The sequence below is a fragment of the Papio anubis genome, chromosome 6, assembly GCF_008728515.1.
Source record: "Papio anubis isolate 15944 chromosome 6, Panubis1.0, whole genome shotgun sequence".
Taxonomy (NCBI): Eukaryota; Metazoa; Chordata; class Mammalia; order Primates; family Cercopithecidae; genus Papio; species Papio anubis.
Window position 1 is genome coordinate 53,414,450 of NC_044981.1, and position 15,273 is coordinate 53,429,722.

Genomic DNA, 15,273 nt, shown 5'->3' on the forward strand with positions numbered 1-15,273 from the left:
TTTTTTTTTTAGTAGAGACGGGGTTTCACCGTGTTCGCCAGGATGGTCTCGATCTCCTGACCTCGTGATCCACCCGCCTCGGCCTCCCAAAGTGCTGGGATTACAGGCTTGAGCCACCGCGCCCGGCCGTGCAATCTTACTTTCTTACCTCCCTGATTTTGTCTGCTCTAACTTTTGCTTAGAAGCAAATGAGTAATTTTCTTTCAAAATTCATAAAGCACTGCTTTTCTGATTCTCAGCCATCTCAGATTCCTGTGCTGTGTTTTATTAACAAAGATAAATATTGCTGTCTTTCTAATTGCAAATAACTAGCTTAAGAACCTAAGCATGACCACTTCTTGCAGGATCTTGCTGGAAGCTGCTGAAAGTGAACAGTATTTGCCAACGTTCTCATCTATTTCTTTTAGGTTCTCCAAAGTTCCACCTGAAGAAGGCATATCAGAAGCATAACAAGCATTTCCAATCTCCAATGCAGAGATACAGAGATCACTGCTGCCTGCAAAGAAATCTGGACTCAGACAGTTTCTCATTTCAAGATTTGTACCTGCAGGTTTACTTTTCAATATACCAATTTATACATTGAACTCTTTGGTTTACAGGGACAAAACCCAACTCATATCAGATTCAGTTTAAGATTCAGTTCATATATATATATATGAGTGCAGTGGTGACATCTTGCTCACTGTAACCTCCACCTCCCAGTTTCAAGCGATTCTCATGCCTCAGCCTCCCCAGTAGCTGGGATTACAGGTGTGAGCCACTGCACCTTGCCAGATTAAATTTAAAATGGGAACTGGATTGATAGTTTTAGACTGGGCTCTATTCAAGACTCAATCAATGTAGTAAATTTTTTGTTCTCTCTCTCCCTTATTTCTGCCCCCACCTTCCCCTCACCCCATGGCTTATTTTTTTTTTTTTTTTTCATAAGCTGGCTTCATTTTCTTTTCCTTTACACATTTTTCCTACATGCAGTTAGGAAAGATGGAAGCCAACATTCCAGGCTACTCACTCCAGTTTAACAATCTTGGAAAGATAGCCTCTAAGTTCTGGAATTACAGTATGATATATTGATACAGTTTTTAAAAATTATCCATTTGTAAAATTGACTAATTTTTGTAATTGTACACATGTATGGCATACAATTTGATGTTTCAGTGCAAACATTGCATGATCTTAGTTATACATGGAATCTAGAAAATAACAACTGATATCATAGAAGCAGAGAGTAGAACAGTGGTAACCAGTCACTGGAGAGAGAAGGGGGAGAAGGAGGGGGAGGGGAGGATGAAGAAAGGTTGGCCAACGTGTACAAAGTTGTAATTAGATAGGAGGAATAAACTATGGTGTTCTATTGCACAGTAGGGTGACTACAGTTAATAGTAAAACATTGATATCATTTTAAACTCCACAAAATAATACTATATATTCTCTCTTTTTTTTTTTTTTTTTTTGTGATGGAGTCTTGCTCTGTCGCCCAGGTTGGAGTGCAGTGGTGTGATCTCGGCTCACTGCAACCGTCACCTCCTGGGTTCAAGCAATTCTTCTGCCTCAGCCTCCCAAGTAGCTGGGACTACAGGTGCACATCACCACAACTGGCTAATTTTTGCATTTTTAGTAGAGACAGGGTTTCACCATAGTGGCCAGGCTGGTCTCGAACTTTTGACTTCATGATCCACCTGCCTCAGCCTCCCAAAGTGCTAGGATTACAGGTGTGAGCCACCACACCCAGCCAATACTATATATTCTTTATGAATGTCTACATATGTTAAAAAAAAAGTTTTGTGACTGACATGGGAATAATAAACATTAAATTGAGCAGAGTGATTACTTCTGCAGGACCATAGGTGAGTGAGCTGCAGTGGGGTGCATAGGAACCTTAGCTATGTCGGTAATATTTTATTTCTTACACTAGTTGGTGGTTATATGGATTCTTGTTATATGATTTTTTTCAACATTTAAGTATGGCCAAACTATTTTATAGGTTTAAAAAAGAAAAAAGTCCGATTGTTATTAATGTTGGGATTTGGATTCCAGAGACAATCTCAGATTGGCCCTGTCTGGATGATCCAAGCATCCTAGTCCTTTATTTCTTCCCAGTAAAACGTGGATGGTTAGGTCATGCACTGATCACTGTGGCTGTGGGATGGGTAAGGAGATATTGTGGTTTCCAGCTCCATTACATACAAAAGGAATAGGGAAATATGACTTTTTAAAGAAAGGGATGTTGGCTAGAAAAAAAACAACTGAGGGCCGTTTTAGTCTGGGTTAATTTTCCCTAAGCGCAGCTCATTCCTTTCTCCAGTTTATTCTCAATCTGTCCAGGTATAGATTCTTACCACATTTTAAACTGTGCCCTAAAATTTTAAATTGAACCATGGCCAACACACTTGATAAGCAATGGTGGTGAAAAAAAAAATGCTTTTTTTTTTTTTTGGAGACGGAGTCTTGCTCTGTGGCCCAGGCTGGAGTGCAGTGGCATGATCTTGGCTCACTACCAAGCTCCGCCTCCCAGGTTCACACTATTCTCTTGCCTCAGCCTCCCAAGCAGCAGGGACTACAGGTACCCACCACCACACCCGGCTAATTTTTTGTATTCTTAGTAGACACAGGGTTTCACTGTGTTAACCAGGATGGTCTCAATCTCCTGACCTTGTGATCCGTCCACCTCAGCCTCCCGAAGTGCTGGGATTACAGGCATGAGCCACCACACCTGGCTTCCTTTTTAAAAATGAAAAAAATAAATCTTAATTTTTTCCTTAGGTAGTGCTGTTCAAGGTCACTCCCAAGGGGAGCATGAGGAAGGTTCCTGTGAGTGGGTGTGTGTGTTTGCACACACACATAGGTATGAAAACACCACTTCCTAGTAGTGTTTACATTTGGATCTGAGGGTAACCCGAGTGGCTAACACTTCCCTTACTATTTATTACCATGGGTCACTGTTCATTAGAATTTCACGCCATCTTAAAGCTCTTATATTTGCTGTCTTTTGATTTCATTTTGGGGGACTTGTTTTGCTAAAAACAAACAAATAAACAAACAAAACATTTCCGTAAGACATTGTCTGTAAAGACACTCCCCAACCCCTATTCTACCATGAAAACTCCCTGCTTGTGATGATGAGCTGTTGAGAGTACTCAACCATCCTCACATTTTCTGCCAATTAAACTCAGCCACAGACCACAGATGGGTAACAGTCACCATAGGTGGGTAACAATGGGATGAGGAAGGAGCCAAATTAAATATATCAGGGTGCAAACAACACATTCTCACATCTGCAGATATTTGCTACTGTTTCTACAAAAGTTTCGTCATTGGTAGGCACTCAGCCTAAGTTTTAAGAATCAACAGATAATAGCTTAATCAAAAACATCACTGTATGTATACTAGACTACCAAATTCTCCCCTGGGTTGGGAAAACCTTTCTGGACCTGAACCTTGCCTGATTTAGCCAGTTCCGTATTTTCAGAAGTTCTATTATTCTCAGCACTTCACCTGATACTAAAATAGATTATTAGCTAGAATTCTTTAGAACACAAGTAACAGACACCCATTTGTGTTTACAAATGTAGGAATGGAAAACGTGTTATGAGGATGTGTGCATATCTCATCTCCCAGGGCTAAGGATAGGATCACATCCAAGCCTCATGCAGAACCTGGACCTATGAAATGAAAAGCAGTTAGGACTCAGTTTCATTTTTTGTCTTTACTTTGCCCTGTGCCTTTATGTCCTTGTCCTCTTTCCAGATCAGTTTGCTTCCTTTTTCTATCTACATGACTATGTACAGTTACTGCACAGTTTGACTTTATAGATTCAGACACATGCTGAAGTTGTCTCCAAATTCCAAGGGAAAATCTGATTGGCTTAATTGAAGATAAATGCCTTCACCTTGTCCACAGGTTGTGCTAAGTGAAAACTTAATTTGGGGGGAGTTATTTTGAAATATCAGCTGGTCTCTTTAGAACATGGTCATTCAAGATAAACCATTATAATGGAATTTTTGCCAGCTAGAGATAAAAGACTATGTTTCTGTCTAACTCATCTTAGAGCTGGTCTTGGTTTTGATGTTTGAAATAGGTGTGGAATGTCTGCAGTAACGATAACCATAGTAATATTGGACTTTTGTATGATAATTGCAGGTTTTATAAGCTACCCAACATCTTTTTGAGGTTAGTCAGTATTATTATAATTATGCTAGATTTAGGGATATGGATATAGAGACATAGAAATTTAAGTTGCTATGCTAAGTGGTCATAACAAATCTCAAAAAAATCAGAATTTAAATTAAAATCAACTGGCTGTAAAACTTGGGCTCAAATTTAGTAATGGTATTGGAGTTCTAGTTCTATTCCATCTGGATTTTAATTTTCTTCTTACCATTTCTCATTCCAAATGCTCTAATGGCCCAGCCATTTCTCGTAATAGATTTTTTTTTTTTTTTCTTCCTTGAGAGGCAGTCTCACTCTGTCACCCAGGCTGGAGTGCAGTGACGAGATCTTGGCTCACTACAAGCTCCACCTCCCAGGTTCACGCCATTCTCCTGCCTCAGCCTCCTGAGTAGCTGGGACTACAGGCGCCCGCCACCACACCTGGCTAATTTTTTGTGTATTTTTAGTAGAGACGGGGTTTCACTGTGTTAGCCAGGCTGGTCTCGATCTCCTGACCTGGTGATCCGCCTGCCTTGGCCTCCCAAAGTGTTGGGATTGCAGGTGTGAGCCGCTGCTCCTGGCCTAGATTTTTAAACTGAAAATTATTTGTTCTTTATGCAATAACAAACACCAATGCAATCTGTCTACAGCAGTAGTATCTTATATGTTTTTGTAATTTTTTTTGGTTAAATACTCTTCCATAATTCTCTTTTTTTCAAATAACAATCATAGTGGCCATGAATTTTATTCTGCCTACATTTGTAGGTAGAACTGGGGTCCTGGCAAACATCTACTTAAATAAAGTTTAGTGTTTTAGTGGGGATTCCTTTCAATATCTACTAGAGAAATATATTTTTAGTTTGAATACAGGGAGTAGGAAAGATAGAAAAGAGCATTGTTCAAAAATGTATCTAGGCTGGGCATAGTGGCTCGCACCTGTAATCCCAGAACTTTGGGAGGCCTAGGCAGGTGGATCACCCGAGGTCAGGAGTTCGAGACTAGCCTGGCTAACATGGTAAAATCCCATCTCTACTAAAAATACAATAATTAGCTGGGTGTGGTGGTGGGAGCCTGTAATCCCAGCTACTCTGGAGGCTGAGGCAGGAGAATTGCTTGAACCCTGGAGGCAGAGGTTGCAGTGAGCTGAGATTGTGCCATTTAACTCCAGCCGGGGCAACAAGAGTGAAAACTCAGTCTCAAAAAAACAAAAAACAGAAAACAAAAATGTGTATCTATATTTGTGATTTAAATATGAATATTTTCACTATAAATTATGAATAATTTTATTCTAATAATTACAGCAGTGATTAGGAGATAATTTTTTGATATTGGAAGTTTGATGTTGAGTAATGTAGATGTTGAATCCTTTGAAGCTCAGTTTCCTCCAGAAACAGTTGCGTGTTCTCTAAGAACCAGAAGAGTTGATCTTTTGTATAAATAAACCTAACATTATAATTATGACAGCCTCATGGTTTGGTGCTGTCTTCATGATAGTGAGTTATCCTGACATCTCGTTTTTTAAAATATGCGTGACACCTCCTCCTCCTTTTTCTGTGGCTCTCACCATGTGAGGCACTGGCTTACTCCTTTGTCTTCTGCCTGATTGCAAGCTTCCTGGGGCCTCCCCAGAAGCCAAGGAGATGCCAGCACCACGCTTCTTGTACAACCTACAGAACCATAAGCAAATTAAACCTGTTTTCATTATAAATTACCCAACCTCAGTTTTTGTGTTTTGTTTTGTTTTGTTTGTTTTGTTTTGTTTTTGAGATGGAGTCTCCCTGTGGATATGCAGTGGCGTGATCTCGGCTCACTGCAAGCAAGCTCCGCCTGCCGGGTTCACGCCTTTCTCCAACCTCAGCCTCCCCGGTAGCTGGGACTACAGGCGCCCGCCACCAAGCCCGGCTAATTTTTTGTGTGTTTTTAGTAGAGACGGGGTTTCACCGTGTTAGCCAGTATGGTCTCGATCTCCTGACCTAGTGATCCGCCTGCCTTGGCCTCCCAAAGCACTGGGATTACAGGCGTGAGCCACCACGCCTAGCCCTCAGTTTTTTTTTTTTTTTTATAGCAACATAAAGAATGGCCTAACACATTAGGAAGAAAAAGTACATAGAAGCTTGTAAACCTAGAATTGAGAGTCTAAGAAACCAGGAGGCTTTCCTGTGAAAAAGAGAGTTAAGTTAAACTGTGAAGGAGGAGTTCATAGTAGTTTTTTTTTTTTCATTTTTAATATACAAGGGTGTTGATGGCAATATTGTGAATAGTAGAAAAAATAATCTGGATATAAAATTCTAATCAATTAGTGCTACATATATAATATATCCTCACCAAGGGGTATTATGCACCCATTCAAATAAACAATTAGAGCTCTGTCTTTTGACATGGAGGGATTTCCATGAAGTAGTGAGAAGTGAGAAAAGAAGCATGCATTTAAAAAAGCACAGGAATAGTTCCAGAGAGAGCATTCCTCAAGAAAAAGAGAGAGGAAGTGGTGTAAAGATGAGCTTCCTAGGCATAAGGAACAGCATGTGCAAATGCCCCAAGGAAGAAGACAGCCTGGTGAACTACAGTAACTGAAAGGAGAGTAAAGAGGCTGGAGCTCAGAAAATGAGGTCGGGGCTATAGGTTAAGGAGAGGTGGGAGGCATACCGGGTGAAATAGAGAAGTAGACAAGTCAGAGCGTATATTTGAGAAAGCCACATGTTTTATACCTTGAACTATTTCCTTTTTTAAAACTTAGTGATTGCATGTCATTTAACATGTAGTGATTGCTGGGGGAGCTATGCAGAGTATTCACTATAGTTTAGAATCAATGACACAAAGGAAATAAATTCTTTCCTGGCACAAAGGAAATCACCTTGTCCCCTTTCCAGTGGTTTTCTCCCATGAAGGCATACAATACGGTTCTGTAGTTCTCAACTCCCAGGCTCAATGCCCCTTCTTGGTTTTAAAGAAATATTTTGTAACATCGTCTTGTTACACTAAAACAATGAAATTTATTAATAATGTAATTTAGCCTACACATATAACTTTTAAAAATAATGTTATGTCCTGATTATAATGTAAATAAAAGGAATTTATAAAAAAAATGCTATTTGTCGTAGTATATAAACATTCATACACAAATATACCAGAAGACAGAAGAAGCTGTGAGAGGTGAGATGACTGACCTACAGATGCTAAGGAAGAATGATGAGTTTTATTATATCTCTGAAGCAGTTCTGTAGTGCCATGATCTAAAAAATGATGACTAATTCTTAGCAAATGTCTACGTTAAGCAAAATATATTGTAATTGGATTCCTGTAATTCAGTATACATTAAAACCGTGCCAAACATTTCTTGTATTTGTATGTAAAACGGAGAGAAGCTCTGAACTTAGGCAATTATAAATGAATTTTTCATCTTCATTTTGTCTGGCAGGGCTGCTATTATTTGCTCAAGACATCAGATAATTTTCCATTGTGATGGATATATCACAGGACATTGTCATTCCCAGGCCCACCATATAACCTCAATACACAGCCCTCAATCACTGTAACATTTTCCAAAAGTTCCTTATGAATTAGTCCACTGAGAAACACTGATCTGACTGGACGACAAGACACTGGAAATGTCACATTATACCAGAAGACTTCAATAACAGCCGGAAAAAATAAATAAATAAATAAACAAATAAATAAAAAGGATGTTATAAAATCACATATAGTTGGCAGAAAAAATAGTAAAGGGATTAAGTCTTAGGCATTTTAAGGGGCCTACACCAGTCAAAGCTGGAATAAAACAATGTAGAAATAGATTTTGAACAATGACTAACCTGAAGCGAGACAGAGGAACGAGGGAGGCATTGTAGGCTGGAGGTCCACTGAGCAGAGGTGGGCAAACGTGTGATGTAGAAATAAACATGATAATGTCTGGGACACAGTGATACAGAATTTCAGACATCCTCAAATTAGGCCTTCCAAAAAGGCAGTTGGAGTTGGCAGTTTACTGATGCTCCATTTTTGTTGTTGTTTTCTCTTTTTCTGTCTTAATTATAAAAAATACAAGTTATATCCCAGACCTCAGCTGAAGTTTGTGAAATCCAGTCCAGACTGTGACTCTAAGGACACCAAAAATGATCACTACTGATGTGATTTTTTATAATTCCTACAACATATAGTAACAATGAATGTCTATGATTATGCTAACAATGTTGATGATAATGACCTTTCTATATTGCTATGATAAAACACCTTAGAAGATGGCTATTCATATTCATCCATAACAATGAGTAACGAACGACTTCAGAAGTTAGATTTAGTATTTTCAAAGATGTTAAATATTGACAATTCTCATGTCCTAACAAATACTAATAACAAAAGATGAATGAATATTTTAAAAATTGAATAATTAAAATAATCAGTACTTTGTATGAAATAGATTCTATTAGCTCACTCTATGTTCTGTTTTTACACCTAATGGCATGATTATGCAATTTACCAGTAAATACCAGCATGGTTTTTAATGTTATTTACATGTATTATGAAAAATGTAAGCAACCTAATATTTTCACGTGTTTGATCTGCCCAAGAGAAAGAGAAGAGGAAATGCACTCATGAGAGAATAGGACCTAATGAGTTTAGCAATTTAAAAATTAAGGACCATGATTTTCTGCTATTTTAATTAAGTCATTTCATATCTCTTTACCTCATTCTCTAAAATAATTTGTTACAATTATCTAACCTTTTACAAATGTTTGCAAATTAAAAGAAATAATTACCCAGTACTACACCATAATTTTGAAGAATGGATGAAGCACACAGTATGATAATGTGTTTTTCATCCTTCTAAAGGAACTTCGTGATGACCAAAACAGGAAAAAAAAAAATTTTAATCTACGAATCTATTGAATTTTATTACATTTGTTTCCACACCTCTTTTCACAAATGTTTGCACCATCTTTTTGAACTTCAACTGGTCTTTAATTAGTTGTCTACACACCAATGAACACACAAACATCAGTCAAGGAATCAAATTAACACAAGATTCCTAGTTATATTATCTGCTATGCTTTATTAGTCTTTCTATCCTCTGCCCTAACCAGTGCTTGGCATAATGCCTTTTCTTTAGAAAGCTCTCAATAAACGTATTTATGGCACTTACATAATACTTTATGAACAATTTAAATGTGAGCGATATATAAAATGATTATGATGTTCATTTCAATAATTTTCACAGTAGTCTTACATGAAATGTCATAAGACAATTAAACTAATGTGATGATTCATCTGGCCACAGGTTTAGCCAACACTGACAGGAATTTTGCTTGGTAACTTCCCCAAAGTACTTGCGGAAAATATTTGTTGTTGTTGTTGTTGTTGTTTATTTTTTTGTGGTGACAAAGTCTCACTCTATTGCCTAGGCTCCCAGGCTGGAGTGCAATGGCGTGATCTCAGCTCACTGTAACCTTTGCTTCCCGGGTTCAAGCAATTCTCCTGCCTCAGTCTCCTCAGCAGCTAGGGTTACAGGCACGTTCTACCACTCCTGGCTAATTTTTAGTAGAGACGGGGTTTCACCATGTTGGTCAGGCTGGTTTGGAGCTCCTGACCTCTTGATCCACCTTGGCCTCCCAAAGTGTTGGGATTACAGGCATGAGCCACTGCGCTCAGCTGTGAAAATGTTTTCGAGAGACACATCCATTTTCTTCTCATTAGATATGACATTCTTTCTGTATTAAAGGCTTTATCTGCCTGAAAACCATTGTCTCGAACTGAACTAAAATACATACATCCTAAAGCTCTTCAAGGAACTAGAATCTTAGTGCTCTTTTTGTGTGCAAATAATGACTGAGACCTGGTAAATAATTGAAATAGCTTCTCATACTTCTCATACTTCTAAGGATTTTTAAGAAACATATTTGTTGAAAACAAATCAACAACTGAAAAAAAACATGTCATTCAGAGTATGATTTCCTTCTTTCCCAATAAAGTTAGTTGCTTTCTCTCTTCTATAATTCCTGTCTCTTTAATTGTTATCTATATTTATGTGTATATATATATTTTCTGGATTATTCTACTTTACATATATCTTATCAGTTAAATTATAAGTACTAGCCGGGCACGGTGGCTCATACCTGTAATCCCAGCACTTTGGGAGGCCGAGGCAGGTGGATCACGAGGTCAGGAGTTTGACACCACCCAGGCCAATATGGTGAAACCTCGTCTCTACTAAAAATACAAAAATGAGCCAGGTGTGGTGGTGCATGCCTGTAGTCCCAGCTACTCGGGAGGCTGAGGCAGAAGAATCGCTTGAACCCGGGAGACGGAGGTTGCAGTGAGCCAAGACCATGCCACTGCACTCCAGTCTGGGCAACAGAGTGAGACCCTGTCTCAAAAAAAAAAAAAAAAAAAAATTATAAGTACTTTCAAGACAGGAAAAAATACCTGATTGCTTTTCAACCCCCTTGCATACCTGTTAAGTATAACTTCATATTTCCACTGATTTGTTTGGACTTTAAATATTGTAGAATGGAAACATTTTTATAATTATTTAATAAATATTTAGATTAAATATTGTAGAAAGATGCAATGAAGATTGTAGTTTTTTGAACAGATATTGTTTTAAGAACCTTTTTTTTTTTGAGACGGAATCTCGCTCTGTCTCTAGACTGGAGTGCAGTGGCACAATCTGGGCTCACTGCAATCTCCGCCTCCCGGGTTCAAGCAATTCTCCTGCCTCAGCCTCCCAAGTAGCTGGGATTATAGGTGTGCACCACCATACTCAGCTAATTTTTGTATTTTTAGTAGAGACGGGGTTTCACATGTTGGCCAGGATGGTCTTGATCACCTTGACCTCGTGATCTGCCTGCCAAGGCCTCTCAAAGTGCTGGGATTACAGGTGTGAGCCACTGTTAGTGTAATCTTCCCATCCATCCTGTTAGCTACTTTTAAAGAATTAACTGTAAAAGTCTAATTTTAGTTTCTGTCTTAAATATAACCTATCCATTTACAAAATAATAGAGAATTTATTAGGCATACTTTTCATATGGAGTGACTGAGGTTTTGTATCTCCCTTCCCATATCATCTGGACCTTGTTCATTACTCATTATTTTCTATTCTCTGCTATGTCCTTTCCAACACAATTACCTGAGTACCTATAGCTACAGAAAGATTCCCAACAACCTGAAAATAACCTTTCATATGATTCTGCTCCTGCCTCTTCCTACTTTTCACATACGTGGCCATTTTCTTTCTTTCTTCCCCTCTATTGATGACTTTTGGCAGCTTGAAAACACAGTTATAACTTGGGCAACACGGTGAAACCCTGTCTCTACAAAAAAAATACAAAAATTAGCTGGGTTTGGTGGTGTGCACCTGTAATCCCAGCTACTAGGGAGGCTGAGGTGGGAGAGCTGCTTGAACTGAAAAGTTGGATGTTGCAGTGAGTTGAGACACTACACTCCAGCCTAGGGGGCAGATCAAGATCCTGTCTCAAAAAAAGAAAGAAAGGAAAGAAAACCTATTTATTTCTTTCACTTTAAATTCTACATCCAATCTATCTGACGCAAATCATATGATTTTCAATCTCATTGGCTGTCAAATTGGTTTCCTCCTTTTCATTTTCACTATTTCTCCCCTTGTCATACTATTCACACTACAGTTAGGCATAACTACTCTTCCTGACTCCCTAGAATTTATACCAAAGGCACCAACTGTTAGATTAGTCAACACATCACCAGCAAGAGACACAAGTCCATATTTTTCAAATTGCAATCAGAGTTCTTCCCAATCTGATTCCCAGTATAATTAATAGTAATGGCCACTTACGTGCTTACCGCAGATCAAGAGCTGGGATGTTTTTCACATACCATATCTAATTTATAATTCTCACAACAATCTTAGATTGTAAATAATTTTGACCTCATTCTGTGAGAAAATTACTCCAAACTTTATTTTTTTATTTTTTTGAGACCGAGTCTCGCTCTGTCGCCCAGGCTGGAGTGCAGTGGCACGATCTCAGCTCACTGCAAGCTCCGCCTCCTGGGTTTACGCCATTCTCCTGCCTCAGCCTCCCGAGTAGCTGAGACTAACAGGCGCCCACCACCTCGCCTGGCTAGTTTTTTTGTATTTTTTAGTAGAGACGGCGTTTCACCGTGTTAGCCAGGATGGTCTCGATCTTCTGACCTCGTGATCCGCCCGTCTCGGCCTCCCAAAGTGCTGGGATTACAGGCTTGAGCCACCGCGCCCGGCCTCCAAACTTTATTTCTAAACGTATCTTCCACCACAACCATGTGGTGCCCATGGCCAAATCAGGTAGTTGATTTGTGAGTTCTGGAACTTGCTTTAACTTTCATCCTCTAGCCTTTACTCTGCTCTTTCAGCATCTAATCACATGCCAATTTCATTCTCCTGAGAAGTTTGCTCATCAGTCAGGACCCAATTCAAATTCTAATAGTTCTATGAAATTCTGTCCACATTCCTCACCTACCTTCTAGGCTCCTATGTATCTTTCCATCCCATTAAGGATGGAAAGGTCTTACATAGCATAATACCTTTAATGGATTCTCTCTCTCCACTTCTATTTTCTGATCTTTTATTTGCTTTTAATAATGAACACTCTAGTAGATATCCTTCTTTCTTTGTGATTTCACTTGACTTAGCATGAAAGCATATCTTAATAAAATTAGACTTCCTGTGGGCCTCATTTTACTGTAAATATTCTTGATATTTTTAAAAATAGGATAAGTGTAGTCTCAAAATATTCATAAGTATTGCACCTTTAAGAAACATCCAGAATTATTCTCAAAGGTTGTAGAAACATGCTAGTATATTAAGTACCACATACAGAATATTAATTTAGTCAATGGATTGCATGCCAAAAATGAGGAAGAGAACTGAAAAAAATACTAACAAGTGAGATGTGAAAATTAGGAACAGAAGGAAAAAAATAAATACATAAAACAAGACAATTCTCTACATGCTTTTGAAGAAAAGAAACTACAAATCAGACACCAAGATTTGGAAGATTAGCTTTGTACTATCCTGGAATTTGCTTTTACTTTCCTGACTTTGCCCTTTGCTCTGATGTTTCAGTATCCAGACTAATGCGAATTTCATTCTTCAGTTTAAATCAGCACATCAGTAATGATTTAGCATTTTCCTAAACTGTTTAATTACGGGCAAAATAGCCATGAAAGTCATTTTTAAGGGTCAATTCAATTTTATGATAATTTATATATTATGTCAGAAGCTTAAAATATGCCTATTATTACCCTAAATTCTATTCTTACAATACTAGGCTGCATTTTAAACATTTGCTGCAAATGACTATATCTTGAAGTCTACGTGATTACACAAGTTATTGTAAATACTCATGACAGATTTACTGAGGTGTAGGCAAGGAAATGAAAAAATAAATTTTATTATTTACTGTATTTCATGTTAAAACTAAATTATACTGTCTCTACTTCCGTAACATTGCTCCGCAGTATCCCACCTAGAGTGACCTGCTTTTGACGCACATCTCCCTATTTTAAACAATATCCTTTCATCCCAAATCTGTAACTAGGACAGTTGAGAGTCAGTACCAAAATCTTTGATGATATTTGAAATTGTGACGGGGCGCGGGGGCTCACGCCTGTAATCCCAGCACTTTGGGAGGCTGAGGGGGGTCGATCACGAGGTCAGTAGATCAAGACCATCCTGGCTAACATGGTGAAACCCCCGTCTCCACTAAAAAATACAAAAAAAAAATTAGCCGGGCGTGGTGGCGGGCACCTGTAGTCCCAGCTACTTCGGAGGCTGAGGCAGGAGAATGACGTGAACCCAGGAGGCGGAGCTTGCAGTGAGCCGAGATCGCGCCACTGCACTCTAGCCTGGGCGACAGAGCAAGACTCCGTCTCAAAAAAAAAAAAAAAAAAAAAAATTCTTTTACACACACAAAAAAGTACTTTTTCTTGTACTTTTCCACTCCTCACGTCGTCTCCAAGCCTAAAAACTCTTAGGCGTTGAGAAGGAGTCTGCACTGCGGGATGCCCAGTGGAATTACCTACTATGGATGAATCCGCCCCACACTCTCGAGGGTGCTACAACCCTTGCTCTCACCCCGCCGTCCCCAGGCCTGTCCTCCAGGCATTCATGAGCCCAGGGAGAAGCGAGGCCGGGACCACGGCCCCGCTCGGCCTAGATCCGCCTTCTTCTCAGGTGAGCGTCGCTGTCCTCCGGGATCGCTCCTTGCCCCAGCCCAGGAGCAGGGTGTCGGGACTTGTAATTGCTCCGGAGCCCCGAGGGCGGGCAGGAAAGAAAGGCTTTTTCATACTCCGCCGGGAGAGGGTTGGGTGGTTGAGTTCAGACAGGTTCCGAGCGCTTTCTGGCTGTTTGGGGTTTGGCGTGCCACGACTAGAGACTTGTTGTAACCCGTCTCCACTCCCGCCCCCTCTAGCGCTGCACCTCGGTCTCGGGGAGGCGCGGTTCGAGCCGGAATCAGCCTCCCTCCGCCGACTTGACGCTGGGCAGGTAACTCCCCTCCCCTCCCCGCCCTCGCCCGGGCGCTCGCTGCTTCCTGGGAGGCAAACCTTCGGCAGCGGGCGCGGTGTGGCGGGCGCGGTTGCGCGCGGCTTAGGGCGCTCCTGGCCGTAAGTGGGGCTCGGGCTCCCCTGCCCGGGACCACGGCGGGCGGGACCCCAGCGGGCGCAGGGTTGAGGTGCTTGGGGTGCTGGTGGGGGGGGGGGGGGTGCCCAGGGCTTCACCTGCCCTTGGCCGGCGCGGCTGACGGGAGGGATAAGGGCCTTCCTCTTGGGAGCGCGCGCGGGCTTGGAAGTTCCCCAGGGTGCAGAGCTCAGTTGCTTTAGTCTTTTCTACGTTTCTTTCATTGTCGTGTGGGTGCGAGTGAGTTGAGAACTTTGAAAAGTTGTCTCGGGCGGAGTCGGTTTGGGTCCCCAAAGGACGGGCGCCGCCGCTCGTGGACGCTGGATTTGTTTCCTCTTTCCCAGTGTAGGAGTGCGCCGAGGACCCCGGGAGAGGAAGCGGGAGGAGAGACCGCTGGGAAGAGTCTCGTGGGAGGAAATCCAGGGTGGAAGCGGAGGGCGTGGGGGTGGAGGGTTCCGGGAAAAGGTGGGAGACCTTAGGTCGCTGAGGGGCGTGGGTGTTCT

The 15,273-nt window shown here is 40.6% G+C and overlaps 1 protein-coding gene across 1 annotated transcript in view; it reads left to right on the forward strand.

The window, feature by feature from the left end:
• Nucleotides 1–14,538: 14,538 nt before the first annotated feature.
• LOC116275296 (protein FAM83B) overlaps nt 14,539–15,273 on the forward strand; it is a 96,391-nt gene continuing 95,656 nt past the window's right edge. The window contains exon 1 of the mRNA XM_031667139.1: nt 14,539–14,757. The gene's annotated coding sequence lies outside the window, so the exon portion shown is untranslated. The remainder of the gene's footprint in view (nt 14,758–15,273) is intronic.